At 42.8% G+C, this 25,557-nt stretch overlaps 1 long non-coding RNA gene across 3 annotated transcripts in view; it reads left to right on the top strand.

The window, feature by feature from the left end:
• LOC136315726 (uncharacterized) overlaps positions 1–25,557 on the top strand; it is a 55,251-nt gene that overhangs the window by 6,317 nt on the left and 23,377 nt on the right. Inside the window, exon 3 of one of the 3 annotated variants that reach the window (XR_010727553.1) lies at positions 2,699–3,065. The exons of the other annotated variants lie outside the window; for them this stretch is intronic. This is a non-coding gene — a long non-coding RNA (uncharacterized lncRNA). Of the gene's footprint in view, positions 1–2,698; positions 3,066–25,557 lie in introns of those variants that run through there. 3 annotated transcript variants of the gene reach the window in all.

The following is a 25,557-nucleotide window of genomic DNA, read 5'->3' as shown; positions in this document are numbered from 1 at the left end:
TAATAAATTTTTATTAATGGTAATGGGATGACATTAATAAATCAGGGTACATATATTCAAAGAAAACATGTCTAGGTTATTTTGTCATTAAATTATGTTGCATACCCCTCGCCCAAAGTCAGATTGTCCTCCGCCACCCTCTATCTAGTTCTCTGTGCCCCTCCCCTTCCCCCTAACTCTCTCCCTCCCTCCCTCCCATGTCCTCCCTCCCCCCACCCCTGGTAACCACCACACTCTTGTCCATGTCTCTTAGTCTCGTTTTTATGTTCCACCAATGTATGGAATCATGTAGTTCTTGTTTTTTTCTGATTTACTTATTTTCACTCTTTATAATGTTATCAAGATCCCACCATTTTGCTGTAAATGATCTGATGTCATCATTTCTTATGGCTGAGTAGTATTCCATAGTGTATATGTGCCACATCTTCTTTATCCAATCTTCTATTGAAGGGCTTTTTGGTTGTTTCCATGTCTTGGCCCACTGTGAACAGTGCTGCAATGAACATGGGGCTACATGTGTCTTCACATATCAATGTTTCTGAGGTTTTGGGGTATATGCCCAGTAGAGGGATTGCTGGGTCATAAGGTAGTTCTATTTGCAGTTTTTTGAGGAACCACCATACTTTCCTCCATAATGGTTGTACTACTTTACAGTCCCACCAACAGTGAATGAGGGTTCCTTTTTCTCCACAGCCTCTCCAACATTTGCTATTACCCGTCTTGTTGATAATAGCTAATCTAACAGGGGTGAGGTGGTATCTCATTATAGTGAGTTGTAAACTTTTAGGCTGCTAAGTTGGGGAGAGGTAACCTTAAGACATTTTTTTTTTAATAAATAAATTTTTATTTAAATGGGGTGACATCAATAAATCAGGGTACATATATTCAAAGAAAACATTTCCAGGTTATTTTGTCATTTAGTTCTGTTGCATACCCATCACCCAAAGAGAGATCGTCCTCCGTCACCCTCTATCCAGTTCTCTTTGTACCCCTCCCTCCGTCCCTCCCCCCACCCCCCGTAACCACCACACTCCTGTCCATGTCTCTTAGTCTCACTTTTATGTCCCACCAATGTATGGAATCCTGCAGTTCTTGTTTTTTTCTGATTCACTTATTTCACTCCGCATAATGTTATCAAGATTCCACCAATCTGCTGTAAGTGATCTGATGTCATCGTTTCTTCTAGCTGACAAGTATACCATGGTGTATATGTGCCCCATCTAAGACATATTTTTTCAACAGCATAATTTTAATTAATTTTAAGATTGCTTATATTCCAGAAAATTCTGGGTGTCATAGAGTCGATATCCCATGTTGTGAGATCTTTGATTATGAGAAGTTAGACCTTATGGCCTTCACCCAGGAACAGCAGCTGTGGCCGTTGGAACTCCTAAACAGCTGTACTTCGAGCCTGGATGACACTAACCAACTGACTCAGGAAGGGTGCATGCAGTGAAGGAGGCCTCATACCATAATAACTATTTAATAGCTTTATATATCCACCTGCCTGGGGAGCCAGACCTGAGTGTTATAAGTGGGCCTTGATACTACTATGCTGGTGACGAAGGGGAGGCTTAGATAAAGAACTGTAGTGCCCTTTGAAAATCTGTAGTGCCCTTTGAAAACCCAGAATCTACCACAATGTCCTGCGCCGCGTGCCCAGGTGAGGTCCAGGAGCTAACATAGTCCCTGAGCTCTGTAGTAATAGAGTGACCCTTCCTTCCCACTCCCTTACCTTTTACACAAATCACGAGTTCAGATGTCTATTTTACTCTGATAGTATTATTTTTTGCAGTCACAGAATAAGGCCATACCCATTTTTAAGGGAAACCTGTAAAGTTTTTAAATACTGCAGCCGAGAGCAAGCCGGAGCAGACTAGCCTACTACCTTATTTAGAGAAATTAAGGCAGGTGTTCTCATCAGTCATTTAAAGAAGAATCTTCACAGAGAAAAACTTGGAATATGTAAAAGGTGGAAGGTGGCACTTCTGAATTTATCCTTTTAGGGTTTGTTTGGAGTTAGAGGAGTTAAGAAATGTTGAGGGCCCTCCTCATTGATATGGGGAAATAGCCATTGCCACAGAGCTACCTTGTGGGAGCCAGGCAGCGAAGCTTTCCTGCAGACCCAACAGGGAAGCAAACACTCATGTCTGATAAGCCTGTTTATTGCTACATCACTCTATTTATCCCTGAATTTGCAGAGTTTAATCTAGATCAGGGATTCAAACTGAAAAGTCTTCAAGGACGAGGAGAATTAATCAGCCCAATATAAGGCAGTGGGGAGTGATGGGCAGTGTGGTGGAAGGGAGTCCACACCCATCTTGGCATCCAGGTTTTAATAGACCGCATGAAGCACTTCCCCATACAGCGCTAACAGACATTTCTACATAATACATTATTCAGTAATCCAAAAGAAAATAGAACTCTTTAAACATCTAGTGCTATATTTAATCAATATAAAAAGAAAACGGCAATGGCAGGAAATGTCATGAGGCTGAAAGTGAGGAGTGCAGGCAGATGGGAAGTAGGGCAGCAAATACTGCAGCAGGTAGTCTGTTCCAGCTTGGTCTCTGCAGGTTGGTTTTCTTTTTCATTGATTTTAGAAAGACAGAGAGAGGAAGGTGGGCGTAGAGTATTCATTTGTTGCTCCACTTTAGTTGTGCACTCATTGGTTGCTTCCCTTTTGTGCCCTGACCAGGAATCCAACCCACAACATTGGCATTTTGGGATGACACTCTAACCGACCGATCTAACCGCCAGGTCCCTGCTGCAGTTTATAAGAAGCAGGCGAAAGGGGTTGTGTTCACGTCCTGAATCCTCATGGTGTCAGTGGTGATTGATGAAAGATCCCTGAGGAGAAGTTTAATCTCAAAACAAGAGCCTTAGCCTGGCCTGTGGTGGCGCAGTGGTTAGAGTGTCGACCTAGAATGCTGAGGTCACTGATTTCGGACCCTGCGCTTGCCTGATCAAGGCACAGAGGACAAGCAAGGAGCAAGCAGTGAACAACTAAAATGAAGCAACTATGAGTTGATACTTCTCACCCCCACCCTGTGTAAAATCAATAAATAAAGACTTTAAAAAATTAAAATTAAAAAAATTTTTAAAAAAGCCTTAGTAATAAGATTTGTCAGTCCCCTCCCTGTGTAGAGATTCTCCTTCCATTGTCACCTTTGGCAGATCAGGTGTCAGTTTGAGGAGACCCAGTGGATTTCCTTCAACCTTCACAGTTTCCTCTCATCCCAGCTGCATGGATCTTTTTTGGTCACCATGGCCACAGTGAGTGAATTGATCTACTTTATCCCTTGCAGTGGACAGCTTTCAGCCCCCAACTTCAAGCCAACTGCTTATAGACAAGTTCTTTCCTCTCTAATGTCTTCAAACTTGTGGTCCCACCAGGCTTGAATTTAATTGTGCTTTGGGAGAGCCCTCTTTAAGTGTTCTGGATGCACACATATACCTCTCAGTGTTTACCATCTATAATCTAGTAGCGGAGAGAAACTGGAAAATCTTGTAGTAGAAGAGTATTCTTTGTTCTATGCTACCTACCTCCAGGATATCTGGTCTACTTAGTGCCCCAAGGCCAAAAGTGTAGTAATTCTCACTAAGCTCTGAGTACGCCTTTCTGCTGCAACCATTGTTCTCACCCCTCCCGCATCCCCCCATGTACCCACACCGCATTATCTTGTATATACTTGCTGTAGCTACATCAGCAGGAACCAGAATCTGGAGGGTCATATGCCACACAGGAGGTCAATAAGAGGCACAATGGCATAAATTGCAAATGGACAAAACAAGGTAGAGGACTAGCTATGGCCTAATATATCGTGTTCCATCATGCAAAGAAAAAACTAGCTCCTTTTTTCTTTATTTTTTATTTATTGATTTTTAGAGACAGAAGAAGGGAGTAAGAGGGGCAGGAACATTGATCTGTTCCTGTATGTGCCTTGAATGGGGGTTGAGCTGGCAACCTCTGCAGTCTGGGACAATACTCTAACCAACCAAATTATCTGGCCAGGGCCTAGCTCCTTTTTCCATTGAAAAGATAAATTAATCTGGAAGCTTTCTAACTATCACTTGTGTCCTCTTTGGTTTAGTAGTCATTCCTTTGACCAACCCAGGCGGGACCACATCATACATGAAACACAGCCCAGATACACTTCAGCCATATCGTGGGAATACATAATTCTGGCTATGTTGACCACTGAGCCCACTTACAGGATCCACTGGAATGAGAGAGGTATTACAGATTCCAGGAGTAACTAGGGGAACTCCCAGCTGCTGCAACTGTAATCCTAAACAAAGGCCTTCCACTGAGAATCTGCGGACACTCTGCCTTGGCCAGATGGCTAAGTTGGTTAGACCAGTGGTCCCCAACCTTTTTTGGGCCACGGACCGGTTTAATGTCAGAAAATATTTTCACGGACTGGCCTATAGGGTGGGACAGATAAATGTATCACATGACCAAGACAAGCATCAAGAGTGAGTCTTAGACAAATGTAACAGGGAATCTGGTCATTTTTTAAAAATAAAACATCAAGCCTGACCTTTGGTGGCGCAGTGGATAAAGCGTCAACCTGGAAACGCTGAGGTTGCCGGTTCAAAACCCTGGGCTTGCCTGGTCAAGGCAAAATTGGGAGTTGATGCTTCCTGCTCCTCCCCCTTCTCTCTCTCTCTCTCTCTTCTCTATAATGAATAAATAAAAAATCTAAAAAAAAACAATAAAAATAAAACATCGTTCAGACTTAAATATAAATAAAACAGAAATAATGTAAGTTATTTTCTGTGGACCAGTACCAAATGGCCCACGGGCCGGTACCAGTCCGCGGCCCAGGGGTTGGGTCCACTGGGTTAGAGCATCGTCTGGAAGTGCAGAGGTGGCCAGTTCCATCCCCAGTCGGGGCACATACAGGAGCAGGTCAGTGTTCCTGCCCCCCTCTCCCTTCCTCTTTCTCTAAAATAAATAAACACTTAAAAAAAAACACCAAAATAATCTGGGGAATCCCATTCCATCTCTCCAAATTTAAAGTTATGTCATTAAACTATACTTAGTCATACATTGGGTCATTTTTTAAAACTAAAATATATAAATAAATAGGGCTGTTTTTAACTTTTAAGTACTATAGGAGATTTAAACCTAGGTCTACTCAACTCATAACCTAAATGTTAGGATAGTTTTATTTATTTTGTCAAAATCTTGAGGTCATAGGTAAAGATGGGGATAAGAGGGAGGAAATGCCGGGTTGTCTCCTGGTCCCAACCCTGAGCCTTCAGCCCATGTACCTGCAGTTTCTTTTTCGTATGAAGCACTTCATCCTTCTGCCTGGTGAGCTGTGTACAGAATAGTGTGGAGATGAAAGAGAAGCAAATAGACTAACTAGGGAGCAGTTTAGAAATTAATTAGGAATTTTTTGGACTTAGAAAAGTTAAGAAATTCAGACCTCTTCTATGAGGCCAGTGGCTGCCGCTGTGGCCATACAGATGCAGGTTCTCATTGGATTCTGGCAGACGATGGAGCCAGAAAAGGGTGGGCCACTCTGTTTATTAAAGTCTTCTAACAGCGGATGAGCAAACAGGCAGGGCTCCCAAGCCCCTCAGCATTCCAGACTCACCTGGACTCACAAGCCTCCCCAGCAAAACAGGCCTGGCGGAAATCAGGGCTTCTAAGCCCAGACTCAGTCTCCGGTTCCATAACCCAGACTCATTTTCCAGACTCACCCTCTGGACTATCCCTCTGCTTTGCCCAGCCAAAACATGTTGGTAGAAAAAAAAACCCTCTCCAGCAAACAGAGGCCCCTCCCAAGCAGGAAGGCAATCCGCAATTTGCAATCTGCTGTCCTGAGGGCAAGCACCCATAGCCTTCCAGAGACTACGCACACATGGCACTGCCCCAATACGAACAAGGATACCTATTACTAAGATACACTTATTACAAACTTGTTTGCCCAATATCATAGTCCAGTTTGGCTTCCTCACTAATGTGAGTTAATAAGGTTTCATAATTACCATATAGTTAGGAAGGCCAAATCCAAATTGAATACTCTTTCTTCCCTGGGGTGCATGATTATTTTGGGAAAAGCACTTGCTCAAGAATGAAACTCCAGCTCTAGCCTGTGGCACAGTGGATAGAGCATTGTCCAGGAGCTCCAAGGTCACTAGTTTGATCCCAAGGCCGTCAGCTCAGTACTGATTGTACAGGTTCTACCCGGTCAGGCCAGGTCAGGGCACATATGAGAAGCAATCAATGGGTGTACAACTAGGTGGAACAAAGAGTTGATGCTTCTCTCTCTCAAATCAATTGGAGAAAATGAATTAAATTCCATATCTTGCTCTACTTCCTATGGAAGACCTAGATCTCTCTCTTTCTTTAACATTACATATTCGTAAGCCTTACCAATCAATCCATGGAATGGCTGTTAGTAGGTCTCCTGAAGTATCAAGTACCTCAAGTAAAAAGGTATGTAGTCCTTGTACTTTAAAATTCAAGGATTCCAAAGTCCTAATGTGCTGTCCGCTGTTAAGAATGCAAAAGTTGCCTGGCCCGTGGTGGTGCAGTGGTTGGGCATCAGTTTGAAATCCTGACTTTGCCCAGTCAAGGCACATAAAACCAGCAAGCAATGAACAACTGAAGTGAGACAACTATGAGTAGATACTTCTCACCTCCCCCCCACACCCATAAATCAATAAATCTTTAAAGAAAAAAAAAAGAATGCAAGAGCCATAGAATTCAGAAATTATCTTAAGAGTAGTGGATAGCCGCCTGACCAGGCAGTGGTACAATGGATAGAGCATCAGACTGGGAGGCAAAGGACCCAGGTTTGAAACCCCGAGGTTACCGGCTTGAGTGCAGGCTCATCCAGCTTGAGTATGGGCTCACCAGCTGGAACACAGGGTCACTGGCTTGAGCCCAAAGGTCGCTGGCTTGAAGCCCAAGGTCACTGGCTTGAGCAAGGGGTCACTCACTCTGCTGTAGTCCCTCCTCCCCCATCAAAGCACAAAGGAGAAAGCAATCAAGGAACAACTAAGGAGCTGCAACAAACGATTGATGCTTCTCATCTCTCTCCCTTCCTGCCTGTCTGTCCCTATCTGTCCCTCTCTCTGTGTCTCTTTCTTGTCTCTGTCACACACACACACACACACACACACACACACACACACACACAAGAATAGTGGGTAGCCATATAAACCTTTTGTGATCTAATATATACATTTACATATAAAAAACTTTTCCTTAGGTTAGCAAAGCAAATTAAATCCACATGAGGAAAGAAAACGGGGGAGGGAAGGAAAGGGTATACTTAAGTCAGCGGTTCACAATCTGTGGGTCGTGACCCCGGCGGGGGTCGAACGACCAAAACACAGGGGTCGCCTAAAGCCATCAGAAATACATATTTTATTTAAAAATGTATTGTATAGGCGACTTCCTTGGCCTCCATCTTACTTCTGGGCCAGGGAACCTCCCCAGGCGGGATGCACTGTACTCAATAAAGCCTTTTGGACCTGTGGTGGCGCAGTGGATATAAGCGTCGACCTGGAAATGCTGAGGTCGCCGGATCGAAACCCTGGGCTTGCCTGGTCAAGGCACATATGGGAGTTGATGCTTCCTGCTCCTCCCCCCTTCTCTCTCTCTGTCTCTCTCTCTCTTCTCTCTCTCTCTCCTTTCTAAAAATGAATAAATAAAAATAATAATAATAAAGCCTTTTGTTATTTCACAAAAAAAAAAAAGATAAATATGTACTTTCCGATGGCTTTAGGCGACCCCTGTGTTTTGGTCGTTGGACCCCACTGGGGTCTCGGGGTCTCGACCCACAGGTTGAGAACCACTGACTTAAAGGTAGATAAGAAAGGCCTAGTGCCCTAAGGATTTTCTATCTGTATATTGGAGGGAAGTTTAAGTTAGGTCTTAGTGTTTGGTATGACTGACTGTCAATCCAAGACAATCTCTACTAGAATTAGGGACTTTGTTTTCAAAAGGATTTTTGCTTACTCCTTTTCAAAGAGATTGCTAGATAATTTTAAGGCACTAAAGAATGTATCTTGCCTCTCAGTTATCAGTACAACTATGGCACAGATCTTTTTAACCCTCCCCCTTTGTTTTTTAGCCTGGAAGGTATCCAGAAATGGAGGCCCATATAGATGAAGGCAAAAGACATTCCCATGTGTCCAGGCCTCTAGGCAGTCTTCTCTGGCCTGGCCTCTTCCTCTTAGCTTCTACAGGCCCTCAGTCAAGTGCCTGACTTCTCTGGGAATTTTGATTCTTTTTTTTTTTTAATTAATTTATTTTTTTGTATTTTTCCGAAGTTGGAAACGGGGAGGCAATCAGACAGACTCCCGCATGCGCCCGACCGGAATCCACCTGGCATGCCCACCAGGGGGCGATGCTTTGCCCATCTGGGGCATTGTTCTGTTGCAACCAGAGCCATTCTAGTGCCTGAGGCAGAGGCCACAGAGCCATCCTCAGCACCTGGGCCAACTTTGCTCCAGTGGAGCCTCGGCTGCGGGAGGGGAAGAGAGAGACAGAGAGGAAGGAGAGGGGGACGGGTGGAGAAGCAGATGGGCGCTTCTCCTGTGTGCCCTGGCCGGGAATCGAACCCAGGACTCCTGCACGCCAGGCCGACGCTCTACCACTGAGCCAACCAGCCAGGGCCTTGATTCTTGTATTCAAAATATATGTGGATGCCCTGACCAGGTAGCTCAGTTGGTTAGAGCATCGTCCTAGTATGCCAAGGTTGCAAGTTCTATCCCTGGTCAGGCACATACAAGAAACCACCAAGGAGTGGATAAGTGGGTGCAATAACAAATCAATGTTTTCTCTCTCTCTAAAATCAGTAAATAAAAATTTTAAATATATATATAGAGAGAGAGTTTGGTTCAGTTAATTTTTGTGACACCAGAATTGTTGAAAGGTGCTAAATTATTGTACAATTTGTTTCTGTTTATTTTAAATATTAGTAATCTCTGTTTTTAACTCATTTGGGAAAGAAGGACTTTGAATTTTTCTCAACCTTTGATGCAGACGGCGGGACTCCAGCTAAACTAGCCATGGGCATTGCCTCAAAGAAGCTAAATATATTTTCCTTTACAATTTAACTTTTTATCTTTTCTCCTTCAAAATATATCACTACAAACTTTAAAACAGGGTCTGTTTCTTCATTTGGTAGCGTAGTGTTTGGTAGTGCTACATATAGGGATAATAAAAATTTGATTATTTCAAAGTGGTGAGTGTCAATGTAATGATCATGGTAAATTGTAACCAACATTTGTATAGCACTGCTTCTGTGCCAGGCACTGGCGTAAGCATTGTACATAGAGCTGCTCAGTGTAAAACCACTTTTATCTGGTTGTCTTTATTTTTCTGGCAGAACTCTAAGAATCTGTGCTGCAGTAAATCCCACAGTTCAGCCTTCACCTCCCCAACAGGAATAACTGGAATTCCAGTGTGTTCTCTTCATTATTTTGACTCCCATGAAACTCACTGTTTAGATCCATGTTTGTCTCCAAGGCTTGACTTGAATATACAACAGGTAGCTGTTTTGCTTATCTTAGGAAACTTTGATCATAAAGCAGTAAACAGAGGCTAACGTGACTTTGCACTTAGCATAAACCCTTGCTTGGCTTCAGTGAAATAAGAGATGCAATAAAAATGTTAATTTGAAGTCTGTTTGCTCTGCCTTTTATCTTTTTTTCTTTTCCAGAAAAATATGCTTTAGGACCAGCATCCTCAGCAAATACAGGGATGTGTGTGTATATATATACATATATGAAACTTCCTTATTTTTTACAATGTAAAAAGAACACTAAATTGGTTTCCAAGGAGGGGGAGGGGAAAAAACAATAATAACTTTGTTCAATTTAGAACTCTAATAAAGTGACGGTAGTTTTTCCCACCACTTTAGATATTGCTTTTGTTCTAAAAAGCCTTTTAACCTGACCAGGCAGTGTGGCGCAGTGGATGGGGCGTCAGACTGGGATGCGGAGGACCCAGGTTCGAGACCCCAAGGTCGCCAGCTTGAGCTCATCTGGTTTGAGCAAGGCTCACCAGCTTGAGCCCAAGGTCGCTGGCTTGAGAAAGGGGTCATTCAGTCTGCTGTAGCCCCCCACCCCCTACCCACTCTTGTCAGTTTACATATGGGAGAGCAATCAATGAACAACTAAAGTGCCACAGCAAAGAGTTGATGCTTCTTGTCTCTCTCCCTTCCTGTCTGGCTGTCCCTATCTATCCTTCTCCCTCTCTCTGTCTCTGTCACACACAAAAATTTAAAAAAATTAAAAACCATCTAGTCTCATGCAGTTACAAAATTTCACTATTTAGCAGTGAAAGTGAGATTGATAAAGCTGCTTGGGACCTGACATTTTTATAGTCGAGTTAGTGCACTTTCTTCTAGACCACAAGAGGTGTTTTTGCCAGTGAGTAGTAATTCTTCCACAGATTTAGGGGATGGAGGATAAGCTGGCTTTGCTTATTTAGGAATTTTTAGAGCACTAGCCTAGAACCAATAATAAAAATGTTTCTGTCAACCAAAGCCCTTTCCTTAGTTATATCACACCTTTCTCTCTGAAGGCATTTATAAAAAGCTTGCTACGGTTTGGCACATTCATTTTAACAACACGACTGCTATACATTATGGATTCCATAAGGCTTTAGTAATCTGAGTACAGGTTGAAGACATTTATTCATTTTACTTAATTCATCCATTCATTCATTCCATGTTTATCAAATACCTGCTGTGTGTAGTAGGGGTTGTATACTTACCTTCTGTTTTTAATATATTAGTTCCTGTACATGGTACAAAAATTTAAAGGTACAAAGGAATATACAGTGAAAAGGAAATCTTGCACCCCAATTTCCCAGCCATTCACCTCATCTCCCCAGAGCCAACTAATTTTACCAGTTAATATTTTTATGTTACTGTTATATCCTTCTCGAGGCCATCTATGAATATAAATATATACCTAGAATATTTGTTTTTTATATAGTGGTAGCATATTGCATATACTATTCTGCACCTCTTTCTCTTAACAGTTTCTAGTAGTGGTTAAGATTTATCGCTCCTTTGGTACATTAGGTTAATTTCAATATCATAACCAACACATTTTAATATTAAAATGTTAACTTTTTTAAAGACCCTGGCCAGTCTGTTTTGTAGATAGAGCATCAGCCCAGTGTATGGACTTCTCGTTTTGATTCCTGGTTGGAACACATATGAGAAGCAACCATCTCTTTTTCTTCCCCTCCCTCTCGCTCTTCTCTCTCTCTTTTCCGCTCTTGTAGCCATTGGCTCTATTGGTTCTAGTGTCAGCCCCAGGCTCTAAGGATAGCTAGGTTGATTCAGGCGGCCTCAGATGGGGGTTTCCTGGTGGATCCCGGAAGAGGTGCATGCGGGTATCTGTCTCACTATCTTAAAAAAAAAAAAGGATCCCCAGAAGCTCTCCTGTTGCTTCATCTGTTCTAGGCCTTTTCTTGTCCTCAGCTTTAATAAACTTACTCTCAAAATAAAAAATAAATAATAATGAGTTGTCTCAAAAAGAAAAGGGGTGAACAGGTGGGAAAATGGGCAAAATAATGGAATTGATATTTAACCCAAAAAAAGGGCAAATGACCAAAGGAAAATATTCAATGATATTTAAACATGAATATTGACAAAGGTTTCTCTAAATTATAAAGCCTAGAACCTCAAGAGTTTTTCATGTGCCATATTAGTAAAGGTTTCTTTAAATTATAAAACCAGCCTGACCAGGCAGTGGCGCAGTGGATAGAGCGTCGGACTGGGATGCGGAAGGACCCAGGTTCAAGACCCTGGGGTTGCCAGCTTGAGCGCGGGCTCATCTGGCTTGAGCAAAAAAAAAAAAGTTCACTAGCATGGACCCTAGGTCACTGACTCGAGCAGGGGTTACTCAGTCTGCTTTAGCCCCACGGTCAAGGCACATATGAGAAAGCAGTCAATGAACAACTACGGTGTCGCAATGAAAAACTGATGATTGATGCTTCTCATTTCTCTCCGTTCCTGTCTGTCTGTCCCTATCTATCCCTCTATCTGACTCTCTCTCTATCCCTGAAAAAAAAAATTATAAAACCAGTTTTATTACCTAATATGTGTCTGGAAACCATCACTAATTCAGTACTAGTAGGAGTAATTCTGCTTATGAGAATTTATACTTGAGAAATAATCAGTTATTGTACAAGTTTGTTCACTGCAGTATTCTTTGTAATAAAGACTGTAAATACCTAGATATCTAACACTAATGGTGAGCTTTTGTGGTATTTCTAAGTGATGGATTACAAATACAGCCATGAGAATTAATGCTTTAGAAGAATATGGGGAAATGTTTATGATGTATTATTAAAGAATGCAGGTTTCAAAAAACTAAGTACAAAATTATCACAATTTTATTTTTAAGTAAATATGCATAAAGGAATGAGTACAGAATACTATTAGATCATAACTCATTATGTTAAGAATTTTTATCTCTCAGTGGTGGGAATATAGAGTAGTATTTATTTTCTTTTTATCATTATTTGTATTTTTTTTTTTATTAAGTGAGAGACAGGGAGGCAGAGACAGACTCCCGCATGTACCCTGACCGGGATCCACCTGGCAAGCCCCTATGGGGCGATGCTCTGCTTATCTGGGGTCATTGCTCCGTTGCTCAGCAACCGAGCTATTTTGGCACCTGAGGAGGTGCCATGGTACCATCCTCAACACCCAGGGCCAACTTGCACAAATGAGCCATGGTTGCAGGAGGTAGGGGATTGAGAGAGAGAAGGGAGGGGAAGAGGCGGAGAGGCAGATGGTTGCTTCTCCTGTGTGCCCTGTTGGGGAATTGAACCCGGGACTTCCACATGCAAGGACAATGCTCTACTGCTAAGCCAACTGGCCAGGGCCTATTTGGATATTTTTGTAATTTTTAAGTGGTACCATGACCACCTGAAAAAAAATAAGGCAGACATTCTATATAAAGAGAGCTATTTTATTTTTTAATTTTCTTTTTTGATTTTAGAGAGAGAGGAGAGAGAAAGATAGAAACATCTATCCATGGGCCCTGTTAAAATCTGAGTTTTGATGGCTGAAGTTGAAATGTTTGATGCAGTTTTAATCTAAAAATAAAATATGGTTGTCAAAGATTGTAATGCACAGTTGTGTTAGAAAGGTAGCATCAGGCCCTGGCCGGTTGGCTCAGCGGTAGAGCGTCGGCCTAGCGTGCGGAGGACCCGGGTTCGATTCCCGGCCAGGGCACACAGGAGAAGCGCCCATTTGCTTCTCCACCCCTCCGCTGCACTTTCCTCTCTGTCTCTCTCTTCCCCTCCCGCAGCCAAGGCTCCATTGGAGCAAAGATAGCCCGGGCGCTGGGGATGGCTCTGTGGCCTCTGCCTCAGGTGCTAGAGTGGCTCTGGTCGCAATATGGCGACGCCCAGGATGGGCAGAGCATCGCCCCCTGGTGGGCAGAGCATTGCCCCTGGTGGGCGTGCTGGGTGGATCCCGGTCGGGCGCATGCGGGGGTCTGTCTGACTGTCTCTCCCTGTTTCCAGCTTCAGAAAACTGAAAAAAAAAAAAAAAAAAAAAAAAGGTAGCATCAGGTACATATTTGTTCATACATGTATACATTTAACCAATATTTATTGTGCTTCCACCATGAGACACTGTTATCCCTGGGTATAAAGTGGTAATCAAAATAGACCCAAACCCTGACCTTGGAGGTCACAGTCTGGTGTATAATAGTCTTTAGTAAATTACATATTATAGGCCCTGGCCAGTTGGCTCAGTGGTAGAGCGTCAGCCTGGCGTGCAGGAGTCCTGGGTTCGATTCCTGGCCAGGGCACACAGGAGAAGCGCTTATCTGCTTCTCCACCCCTCCCCTTCTCCTTCCTCTCTGTCTCTCTCTTCCCCTCCTGCAGCCAAGGCACCATTGGAGCAAAGTTGGCCCAGCTGCTGAGGATGGCTCTGTGGCCTCTGCCTCAGGTGCTGGAATGGCTCTGGTTGCAACAGAGCGACGCCCCAGATGGGCATGCCGGGTGGATCCTGGTTGGGCGCATGCGGGAGTCTGTCTGACTGCCTCCCTGTTTCCAACTTCAGAAAAATACAAAAAAAAAAATTATATATTATAAAGCAGGAATTATGTCTTCTTCATCAGTACAATGAATATAATAGATTTTCTTTGAATATTGTAGACTAAATGAATGAATTTACCAGTGGTTACTTTGTCCTGAACATAACCAAACATGCCTTAAATGTAACAAACATAAACTTGTAAGGGTTGAGAAATAAGAAAACTAAGAAACCCTGAAATAAACCCATTACTAATTTTAGCGTGCTCCTTCAAAGCCAGCCCATCATTCAAATCATCCAAAATTGTGTCTAATACCTCATTTAAATATGGCCACCCAATGATAAAGCAAGTATCAATGGTGTTCAGAGATTACTATCATTTAGATTAGAATAGATTTTTGTCATCATTATTGTAGTTTTGTTCTTTAAAAAGAAAACCCTTTGACATTTATTTTATAATGGTATTTATAGTTGCATGAGATAATTTGGGGAAGTAATCTGAGAGGTTATATGACCCAGCATTTTTTGGAAGCAAGTAACAGATTTTAACACCAATACTTAGTGGAAATCTCTAAAGTAATGTATTTTTAAATGACCAGAATAACAGGAACTTTTTATCTTGGATATTGTTAATTGTTACATAGTGATATCTTTTCATTTGCTGACATCTAATTAAAATCTGTGCTCTTGAGTCAATAAAAGCAAAATCCTATAATGGCTTTCCTCTGTTATCTCCCCTGTAAATAATAGTTTTTCTACCTTAATTTGCCTGGGGAGGTAAACAATTTGAACAGGCAAAGACCTGGCCCTTTCTTGGTGTGGTCTGCCTAACAAATAAAGTGGCTCTTACCTGGGACCTTCATGAATTAGCCTCTACGGTATCTTCCAAAGGAAACAAGATAGATTGTCCTCTGGGCTGATAAAATGGGGGAAGGACAGACATGGTTCTGGCATCTGGACAGAATTTAGTAGCCTGTGTTTTGTCACCTTCTAGCAAGTACAGAGACTAAGCACCTGGGCCTAAGACTCAACCAGTCCACAAGATTCCATACTTCCTTGAGAGTATGAGAAATGGTTCCTCATATTCTCAGGATTTGGTTATCACTGAGGTGAGCTTTAGCACCCAGCTAATGAGCAGGCACCACGCCAGGAAGAGATACACGAGCTTGACTCTCAAAGGGTATGTACTCTGAAGCTGAAATCATAAACCAGAACATCTGATGTGTATCTCATGCACAATGAGGGAGAGAGGACTGCTGACGAAAATGTCACAGGCAGCTGCTTTTAGCACTTGGCTTTCAGCTCTGAGTTTCCTCCTCTGCCACTACACCCCACCCTCTTCCTGCATGAAAACTGCTTAGGGCTGTGCACTTCTGTCGGCTGGGAAAGAGGCTGTAAGTTTGTATCTGTTACATCAGCCTAGTTCATGACTGTTTGATGTCCCTGATGGGCTATGGGAATGATGGACTCAGCTACTGTTTGGGTCAGGAAAGAGTCTACCTTAGACAATTGTTGTCCTGCCCTGAAAGGTAAGGAATATGGCCTATGCCTAATTAAACTGCTTGTTAATGCCTTTGAAGGCTTTCTTCCACCTCTTCTCCAGCTATATAATTATGTAATCCTCAGTGACTTCGTAGTAGGGGTTGTGAGGACAAGCTATTTCCTCCATCTGGAATTCTCTTCCCCTTACTTGTCCAGTGACAAATCCTCTGTATCCTCTGTATTTATGTTCAAACATCAATTTTTTGAAATCTTCCCTGACCTTAATTTCTTAACACTCAAAATCAGGAAGTCCCCCTGTTCATGTATAGCAGCTGGTACTTCCCTTTTTGCAGCCTGTGTCAAGCATTATACTAGGTGTTAAGTGCCTGTCTTCCCTGTTAGACTGTAAGTTCCATTAGGGTAGGAATTATATCTCTCTTGCCTGAATCTCCAGGACCAAACTATGTGCTTTGCATATATTTGGTGCTTAATAAACATCTGCTGCCTGACCAGGTGGTGGTGCAGGGGGTAGAGCGTCAGACTGGGTCACAGAGGACCCAGGTTCAAAACCGCAAGGTCGCCGGCTTGAGCGCAGGTTCATCTGGTTTGAGCAAGTCTCACCAGCTTGAGTCCAAGGTCACTGGCTTGAACAAGGGGTAACTTGGTCTGCTGTAGTCCCATGGTCAAGACACATGAGAAAGCAATCAATGAACAACTAAGGTGCTGCAAGGAAGAATTGATGCTTCTCATCTCTCTCCCTTCCTGTCTGTCCCTGTCTTTCTCTGTCTCTCTGTCATAAATAAATAAAACAAATAAACACCTACTGAATGAATGAACATATCTTATAATCACTTTGAAATTCCTTTGTGAAAATCCAATGTCGATTTCTGTGCCTTCCTAATTATACAAGTAATAACTTATGGTAGTTCCCCATGCCTGACTACCGCTTGCCTTTTCATGTCACCACAATCTAAATTTTTATCATCATGGGAAATTGTTCTCAACTCCCTAAGCAAATATTTCTATGAAAATTGCAGTCTGTTTTCATTTTTAAATGAAACCAAGAGTCAACACTGGCTTTTGAGTTGAGTGTTTTGAGTCCTCATATTTAAGCCAATTTAAGAAATCGTTAAGCTCCCAAAGAAAAGATTTCATGTAATCTAATTACATTTGAGAATGAGTTTGCCAGCTTCTAATAAATTCTGACCAAAGTACCTTCTTGTAAACTCGAGATATTTCTGAAATATATACTAACCTGAACTTGAGTATCTAATTCAATCTAGAAACTTTTTAGAGTACTCTAGATTTATAGGTGAAGAAAACTAGCTTCAGATGCCATTCATTGTTTTATTGATTCAGTAATTATTGGACAGTGTAAGCCAGACACAATTCTAGATACCATATTCCCAGTGTATAAGACACCCTATTTTGAAAAATTTGGGGTCTAAAAACTGGGTGTGTCTTATACGACGGTTGTAGATTTTTTTACTTGCATTTCCTGCTTTTTCGTGCAGATGAGGAGTTGTATGAATTTATGATGAACAAAACTTGAGTTCAATAACTTTATGTAATTTTTTTTTTTCAAATTTCAGGCCCCAAAATTAAGGTGCATCTTATACATGGGAATGTCTTATACATGGGGAAATATGGTAATTGAGAATATCAGTGAATTCTTGCCCTCAAGAAAATAATTATAAGCCTGCTGTGGTATAGATAGCACTCATCAAATACTCCATTGCTCCTCTGCTTTCCCCAGTCTCCCTTCAGTCAGGCTGTGGTCACCTGGTTACTTGTGGCTAATGGCCTGGAAGGAAGTGACTTGCATCACTTTCAATCACTTGGAGAACGTTAAAAGCTGATGTGCCTTCCTTCTTTCCCCCTCATGGCAACCTTGGAGGTTACATATTCCACATAGTATTTGTACAAAGTGGTGGATCCTGAGTCTTCATGGCTACTGAGTGAAGGTGTGGAGTGGAGCATTATAACCTTCACCACCTGTCAACCTAGATACATGACATGTGTGAGACATTTGTTGGTTAAGACAGTAGGAATTCAAGATCTGACTGCTGGGACAGCCACCATTAACTACCCTGAGTTACAACTCCTGTATTTATTTAATATCTTTTATGTGCTGGGTACAGTACTAGGCTGTTTGTAATAATGATTTATTATTAAAGCCCTGACAATTCTCTTTGCCAAAAGGGAGTCATTTTTAGTATTCATCCTAAACTACTATATGCCTTTTCATCATATCTTTTTTTTTTTAACAGTAGAACAAGCATTGATAATAAACTTTGAAATTTTAGGAGAGAAAGGGAATTTTAGGCTTTATTCTAGAGGTCTGAGCCTTTATCCTGATTGTATGGCTGTTTATGTTATTTAATCTGCCTTACTTTTCCCATAGATAACATTTGGGCTAATATTTTACTCCTAATATTACAAGGTAATTATGATTACCAAGTTGAGTTAACTATATAAGCTGTGAAGCATTTATACAGAATATAACCATTCTTACTGAATCTAGGATATCACCAATTGTAGGTCACACCATTATTTTGTATGCCATTAAGAAAGAAACTAATGCTGCAAGTTAATCTATGGCACTATGCTGTCTTTTTCTTTCTTTCTTTCTTTAAGATTTTATTTATTGATTTTAGAGAGAGGAGAGGGAGGAGGAGTGGGAAGCATCAACTCGTAGTAGGTGCTTCTCATGCCTTGACTGGGCAAGCCTGGGGTTTCGAACCAGCGACCTCAGCATTCCAGGTTCAACGCTTTATCCACTCTGCCCCACAGGTCAGGTGCAACTATACTTTCTTATCACTCAGCTCTTACTAAAGGGCTTATTTAGTTTTATTTAAATGTTCAATTTTTTTAAATCATATATCACATTTGTGCAATAATAAAAGGGAAATGATCAGGTAAGGGAGTCTAAAATGTCTTCACATTAATAATGTCTGTCACTTTCTAACTCTGAGTCATAGATATCTGCTTTATTTTTTAAATTGATTTTGAGAGAAGGATAGACAGGAAGGGAGAGAGGAAGGAGAAAGAGAGAAGCATCAACTTGTAGTTGTTTTACTTTAGTTATTCATTGATTGCTTCTTGTACAATACATGCCTTGACCAGGGGACTCAAGCCAGCGACCTTGGGATCAAATTGATGATCCTGTGCTCAAGCCAACAACCATGTGCTAAAGATGGTGCGCCTGCACTCAAGCCAACAAGCTGTGCTCAAGTCGGGGCCTCAGGGTTTTCAACTTAGAACCTCAACGTTTCAAGTCAGTGCTCTATCACTCACTGCACCACTGCCGGTCAGGCCATAGATGTCTGTTTTCAATACAGTGTCACCCTCTGTGCCATCAAGAGCACACTGGGGATGCACCATTCCTTAAGAAGGGTGCCATTGCCTGACCAGGCGGTGGCGCAGTGGATAGAGCATCAGACTGGGATGCGGAAGACCCAGGTTTGAGACCCCGAGCCCAGCTTGAGCGCGGGCTCATCTGGTTTGAGCAAAAGCTCACCAGCTTGGGCCCAAGGTCGCTGGCTCCAGCAAGGGGTTACTCGGTTTGCTGAAGGCACATATGAGAAAGCAATCAATGAACAACTCAGGTGTTGCAATGCGCAACGAAAAACTAATGATTGATGCTTCTCATCTCTTCGTTCCTGTCTGTCTGTGACTCTCTCTCTGTCTCTGTAAAAAAAATAAAAATAAAAAATTTTAAAAATTAAAAAAAAAAGAAGAGTGCCGTTATTTTTTTCTGAGATTTTCTTCCAAGCCTGAGGTTGGTGCTTTCTTGATTTTACCGAAGGTGTCAATAGAAGGTTTTCAGGCATCAACTAAGATTCATATTTCTTGTGTTAATGGTGCTAAGGTGATTTTTTTTACGGAAATGTTCATGGGTTTTAGTTGTTCAGTAATGCCACCAGGAATACCAACAAAACTTGAAGATGAGCAGTAAAAACTATCTTCAAATAAAGTATTGGTGTCCTATTTTGTTTTGTATGTTATTTTATAAATAAGCATATATAATAATAAGGGCCTAAGAAACTCAGCTACCCAGGATTTCACCATTCATTTATTTATTTATTTATTTTAGAATTTATTAACTTTTTTAGAGAGAAAAGGAGAAGAGGGGAGGAGCAGGAAGCATCAACTCTCATGTGTCTTGACCGGGCAAGCCTAGGGTTTCGAACCAGTGACCTCAACGTCCAGGTAGACACTTTATCCACTGCTCCAGCACAGGTCAGGCTTCACCGTTCATTCTTTGCCATGGTTAGACTCTAATCCAAGCCATCACAATCATATAATATCTAAAACAATACAATAAGAAGGACCTGTGGGTTAGAAGAAAGAGAAGTGGCTTTGGTGTCTGAAGACCAGAATCTACCTCTCAGCCCTGTAACTTTTCAGATGTGATACTTTGGGAGTCAAGTCACTACTCTGGGGGAAATATCTAATTCAGAACTAAGGAGGGTTAATTTATGCAAAAGGACTTTGTGAACTATAAAATCAATATGTAAAAGGTAGAGAACTAACATTTGGTGAGTGACAGGAACTGTGCTTGGTACTTTACATGCTTTGTCTAATTTTATCTGATATAAATGCTAAGGCATACATGATGCTAATCTATTTTATGCTGTATTAAATCCTTTTTACAAAATACCACTTTCATTGCCTAATTTCTTTTTTTGACAGAGACTGACAGAGGGATAGACAGGGACAGAGAGTCAGGAAGGGAGAGAGATGAGAAGCATCAATTCTTCGTTGTGGCTCCTTAATTGTTCATTGATTGCTTTCTCATATGTGCCTTGACTGGGGGACTATAGCAGATCAAGTGCCCCTTGCCCAAGCCAGCAACCTTGGGCTTCAAGCCAGTGACCTTGGGCTCAAGCCAGCAACCTTAGGCTTCAAGCCCGTGACCTTGGGCTCAAGCCAATGACCATGGGGTCATGTCTATGATCCCGCACTCAAGCCAGCTACCCCATGCTCAAGCTGGTGAGCCCACACTCAAGCCGGCAACTTCGAGGTTTCGAACCTGGGTCCTCTGCATCCCAGTCCAATGCTCTATCCATTGCGCCACTGCCTGGTTCATTAATTAAAGCTGCAATCTTCTATGGTTACTGTTTGGATCACCAAGAAGTTGATGACTATGAACTCGTAACTGAGCTGCACCCTCTTAGTTGCCTTTGCCTTATAGCCAGAAACACTTCAAACAAGAGACCCTTAATTTACCAGTGTACTGCCTTCTCTGTGACTCTTGTGTCAAAACTAACCCTGAGTGCCACAAACCAGCGCAACTAGTAATTCCAGGTCCTGAGTGGGAATGGCGTGGAATTAAGAAAATAGGCTTAAAGTAAAAGGGTGGGTGGTACAGGTAAACTTGTAACAGAAGTGGGCAAAGAGGAGAGAGAAAGGGAGAGAGGCTCTGAATTTGGAGAGTGGGTCCCAGCCTAAAATAGGCATGGGGCATTGAGGCAGAAGGAGAAAAGAGTGTGTAAAGGAGACACTATGTATAATATTAAGGCAGCAGATTCATGGCAAATGGGAGGAAAATAAGATCAACACCCACAACAGAGATCTTCAAGGGATGAGCAGAACCCGAATATTCAGACAAGGCAGAGTAAGTGGCCCTCTTGTCTATAAGAAATGAGATCGATCCCTGGCCAGTTGGCTTAGTGGTAGAGCGTCGGCCTGGCGTGCAGGAGTCCCGGGTTTGATTCCCGGCCAGGGCACACAGGAGAAGCGCCCATCTGCTTCTCCACCCCTCCCCTTCTCCTTCCTCTCTGTCTCTCTCTTCCCCTCCTGCAGCCAAGGCTCCATTGGAGCAAAGTTGGCCTGGGTGCTGAGGATGGCTCTGTGGCCTCTGCCTCAGGTGCTAGAGTGGCTCTGGTCACAACAGAGCGACACCCCGATGGGCAGAGCATCGCCCCCTGGTGGGCAGAGCATCGCCCCTGGTGGGCGTGCTGGGTGGATCCTGGTCAGGCGCATGTGGGAATCTGTCTGATTGCCTCCCGTTTCTGGCTTTGGAAAAATACAAAAAAAGAAAAAAAAGAAATGAGATCGGCTTACCTGCTTCTTGGATGGTTACCCTAGGCTCGTCCATGGTGACATGAGATGGGGCTGACGGCCCTGGGCACCTTCAGTCTTCAGTGGCAGGTTCCAGCAGGCTGGGCAAGGTTAGGTCAGAGGTGGCTGGGGTAGGGTTGGAAGAGACTGAACCCTCCCTTGGAGGAGCGAGGGGACAGCCTACCTTCCAGTGTCCCTTTTTCCCACAGCAAGGGCATGGCCCTGGGCAGGCTTTAGCCCAATGACCTTCCTTTCCACTCTTGAATCAGGGCCCTGATGGAGTCTTACGAGGCCCATTAGGGGCGTTGGAGCCTTTTAAGGGCGTATGCTAAGAGCTGATATTTTGCCTGATGTCTTTGGGCTCTGTTTGCCTTTTCCTGTTCCTTTTGGTCATTATAGACCTTTAAAAAGCCATACTCAGGAGATGTCATTGAGGGGTTTGAGGATCCTCCTCTGCCTATATAAACTTTTTTTCATATATTGGAAAAAGCTGATTGGAAAAAGACAGGACAGGGTTATCAGCTGGATCAAATGAAGGAGGGTAGGAATTTGCAGGAGAAAGAGGTTTGGAGTGTGCTAAGAAGATTTGATAGATGGAACAGGTTTGACAGAAAGGGATGAGAGCATAGTAAAATAAGCCTTATACAATTGCTCTTGTGAAGTGAGTCTCTCATCCCAGCTCATGGTGTCTCACAAATGTTCAGGAGCCCACGAAGGAGCCTCAGGAGACCTAGGAAACACACACACATATCCTCAGCCCCATAGGAGAACAGAGACTGGCCTTTGCCAGATTCCTGTGAGCAGGTCCCTCCATCGCACTTCAGGGAAGGCTTTCCCTGTAGGATTCCAAAATCTCTCGGCGACTGAATGGCCCTGAACATCAGCATTCAAACATTTTTTAAAGTAAAAAGCATGATAAAGAAGATTTGCAGGAGTTCCAGGATATGACTCCCCCTTTTTTATTTTTTATAATTGACCTTTAAGCATTTTCTGGGCATGCTTTATAATGCCTTGACCCTGAGGTTTGTAAGGAAATACCTGTCCTCAGGTTAATTCCAAAAGTCTGACAAAATATAGTAAATGCTTTTCTAAGTAACACTCCCATATTTTTCAAAACATTTCTACCCTATTAATTAACAGGCAATCTAGAGTGCCCATAAGGCTGAAAAAATACAGTATGACCTTTGTTATCTTCCAATTATAAAAAATAAAAAAACTTACACCTTTGTTAGGGAACTATATCTTGCCCCAAGTCTCACAGCTCGCCCTCATTGACTGCTTTATGAGTGAGTCAAGAGAAAAAAAAACCAATGTTGCTTAGCAATAACAGATGCATCAGCTCAATCAAATTAGCAAGTCTTTAGGATCCACATTCCATTCTATTTAAATTTAAGTGAGCATGCCTTACAAGTTACAATTGAAAAATGAAATGTAGGGATGAAACCATTTCATTTTTTCAACATTAGAGCCGGCATTTCCAATTTTTGCATGCAAGAACTTAATTCAGGCCTTAAAAACAGACACATTTTAGACAACATTAAACAAAGACTATACAGAAACAAGAATCAAACGAACCAGACAAACCAGAGAGAAACCCGGGATTTCAGAGCACAACCAGATTAGAAAGATGCCTGCCTGATCTTAGGGCATTTTTTGAGAGGGACTAAAGATGGATCAGACTAATCAAAACTTTTTTGAGAAAAATCTCAGCAGCTGCAAGAAAAATTTTGTAGGTTGATCTATCTCAGGTCCCCTGTCCAAATTTCCAGGCAAAGAATAGGAAAGAAACAAAATGATAGGTCAGAGGATTGTAGCTGAAACATTAAAGAAAATTAGACAATAACAGGAAAAGCTATAACTTTCCTAACATCTGAGTCTTCTAGCCATTCTCATTCCAATAACTGCTGCAACTGGCAGTTCAGATTGATTATGCTGAGATTTCTCTACCTCAATTTTAGCTGAGCTGCAAACTTAGTTGACGGGGGCAGGAAAGGCTCCATTGTCCATTTCCCTGAATCACCTGCCCTTCAGCAGTATACAGCGTGTCTATAAAGTCATGGTATACTTTTGACTGGTCACAGGAAAACAACAAAAGACGATAGCAATGTGAAATCTGCACCAAATAAAAGGAAAACTCTCCCAGTTTCATACCTATTCAATGCAGTTTGATGTGGGCTCACGCACAGATTTTTTAGGGCTCCTTAGGTAGCTATCCCATATAGCCTCTACAGACTCGTTACTGACTGATGGCCTACCAGAACGGGGTTTCTCCACCAAACTGCCAGTTTCCTTCAATTGCTTATTCCACCGAGTAATCTTATTCCTATGTGGTGGCGCTTTGTTATAAACGCGCCGATATTCACGTTGTACTTTGGTCACGGATTCGAACTTAGCGAGCTACAGAACAACTGAACTTTCTTCTGTACCGTCCACTGTATCTCAACTGGCATGGCCGTGGGCTGCTCCGCTGTATACACGGTGTTACGTCATCATCTGCGCATGCGCACATGCTGCCACATCATCCTACAGAAACTGGAAGGGTTTTCCTTTTATTTGGTGCAGATTTCACATTTCTATCATCTTTTGTTGCTTTTCTGTGACTGGTCAAAAGTGCACCATGACTTTACAGACACACTGTACTTAGATTTACATTCATTCGCCCAATGTTTCCCTCTCCTACAGCGTGAGCAGAGGTCCGGAGCTTTAGGAGCTGGCTGCCCTTGAAGAAGAGGCTGAGACTGACATCTGGGGGGAGCAAGGCAATTTCTAGCAAAATGTCCTAAACCCCCACATTGGGAACAAAGATCCTCAGGCAGAAGTACTTCCCTGACCTTCCTTCTTTCGTTTATTTTGCCTTTTATCAAAGTATTGTCCTGGAAGCCTCCCCTGAAACACTGAGGCAATAGCCAGACCATGCATATATAAAGGCCCAATATCTGCACATATTCTGATTTAATCCCCGGAATCTCCAAAGGTCTGAGACAGAGACCCTGGGAGCAACCCGATAAACATAAGAAAGAGCAGAGGGAAGCAGAGGCGCAAAGGTTAAAACGGCCATAGTCAACGACATTTTCATTATCTCCCGAGTCATCCTCAGACTCTAAGGTCTTCTCATATTTACAACCCTCTGTTTCTAGCTCACTCTGATCAAACAACAGCTTCTCGAAAACATTTCTACAAAAAGAAAAAGGTCCCTTACTTTTTACCCTAACTGTCTCATAATTTATTACTCCCAATTATACTCTTCCCCCAAAACTCTACTCAAAAATTTTACTTACTGCACACACCTGGGGAGTTCCGTCACCTGCCTTTAGTTTAGTTTTCCCTTGCTCAGGTCCTTGTCCAGGCGCCACTTGCCGTGAACCAACAAGGCTAGTAATTCCAGGTCCTGAGTGGGAATGGTGCGGAATTAAGAAAATAGGCTTAGGCCCTGGCTGGTTGGCTCAGTGGTAGAGTGTCGGCCTGGCATGCAGGAGTCCCAGGTTTGATTCCCGGCCTGGGCACACAGAAGAAGCGCCCATCTGCTTCACCCCTCCCCCTCTCCTTCCTCTCTCTCTCTTCCCCTCTCACAGCCAAGGCTCCATTGGAGCAAAGTTGGCCCGGGCGCTGAGGATGGCTCTATGGCCTCTGCCTCAGGCACTAGAATGGCTCTGGTTGCAACAGAGCAACGCCCCAGATGGGCAGAGCATCGCCCCCTGGTGGGCATGCCTGGTGGATCCCGGTTGGGCGCATGCAGAAATCTGTCTGACTGCCTCCCCATTTCCAACTTCAGAAAAATACAAAAAAGAAAAAGAGGCCCTGGCCGGTTGGCTCAGCGGTAGAGCGTCGGCCTGGCGTGTGGGGGACCCAGGTTCGATTCCCGGCCAGGGCACATAGGAGAAGCGCCCATTTGCTTCTCCACCCCTACCCCCTCCTTCCTCTCTGTCTCTCTCTTCCCCTCCCACAGCCAAGGCTCCATTGGAGCAAA

Source organism: Saccopteryx bilineata, chromosome 11 (assembly GCF_036850765.1).
Source record: "Saccopteryx bilineata isolate mSacBil1 chromosome 11, mSacBil1_pri_phased_curated, whole genome shotgun sequence".
In the NCBI taxonomy this organism is placed as follows: domain Eukaryota; kingdom Metazoa; phylum Chordata; class Mammalia; order Chiroptera; family Emballonuridae; genus Saccopteryx; species Saccopteryx bilineata.
Note: the sequence above shows the minus strand (reverse complement) of the source record. Positions and strands in the feature narration are given on the sequence as shown.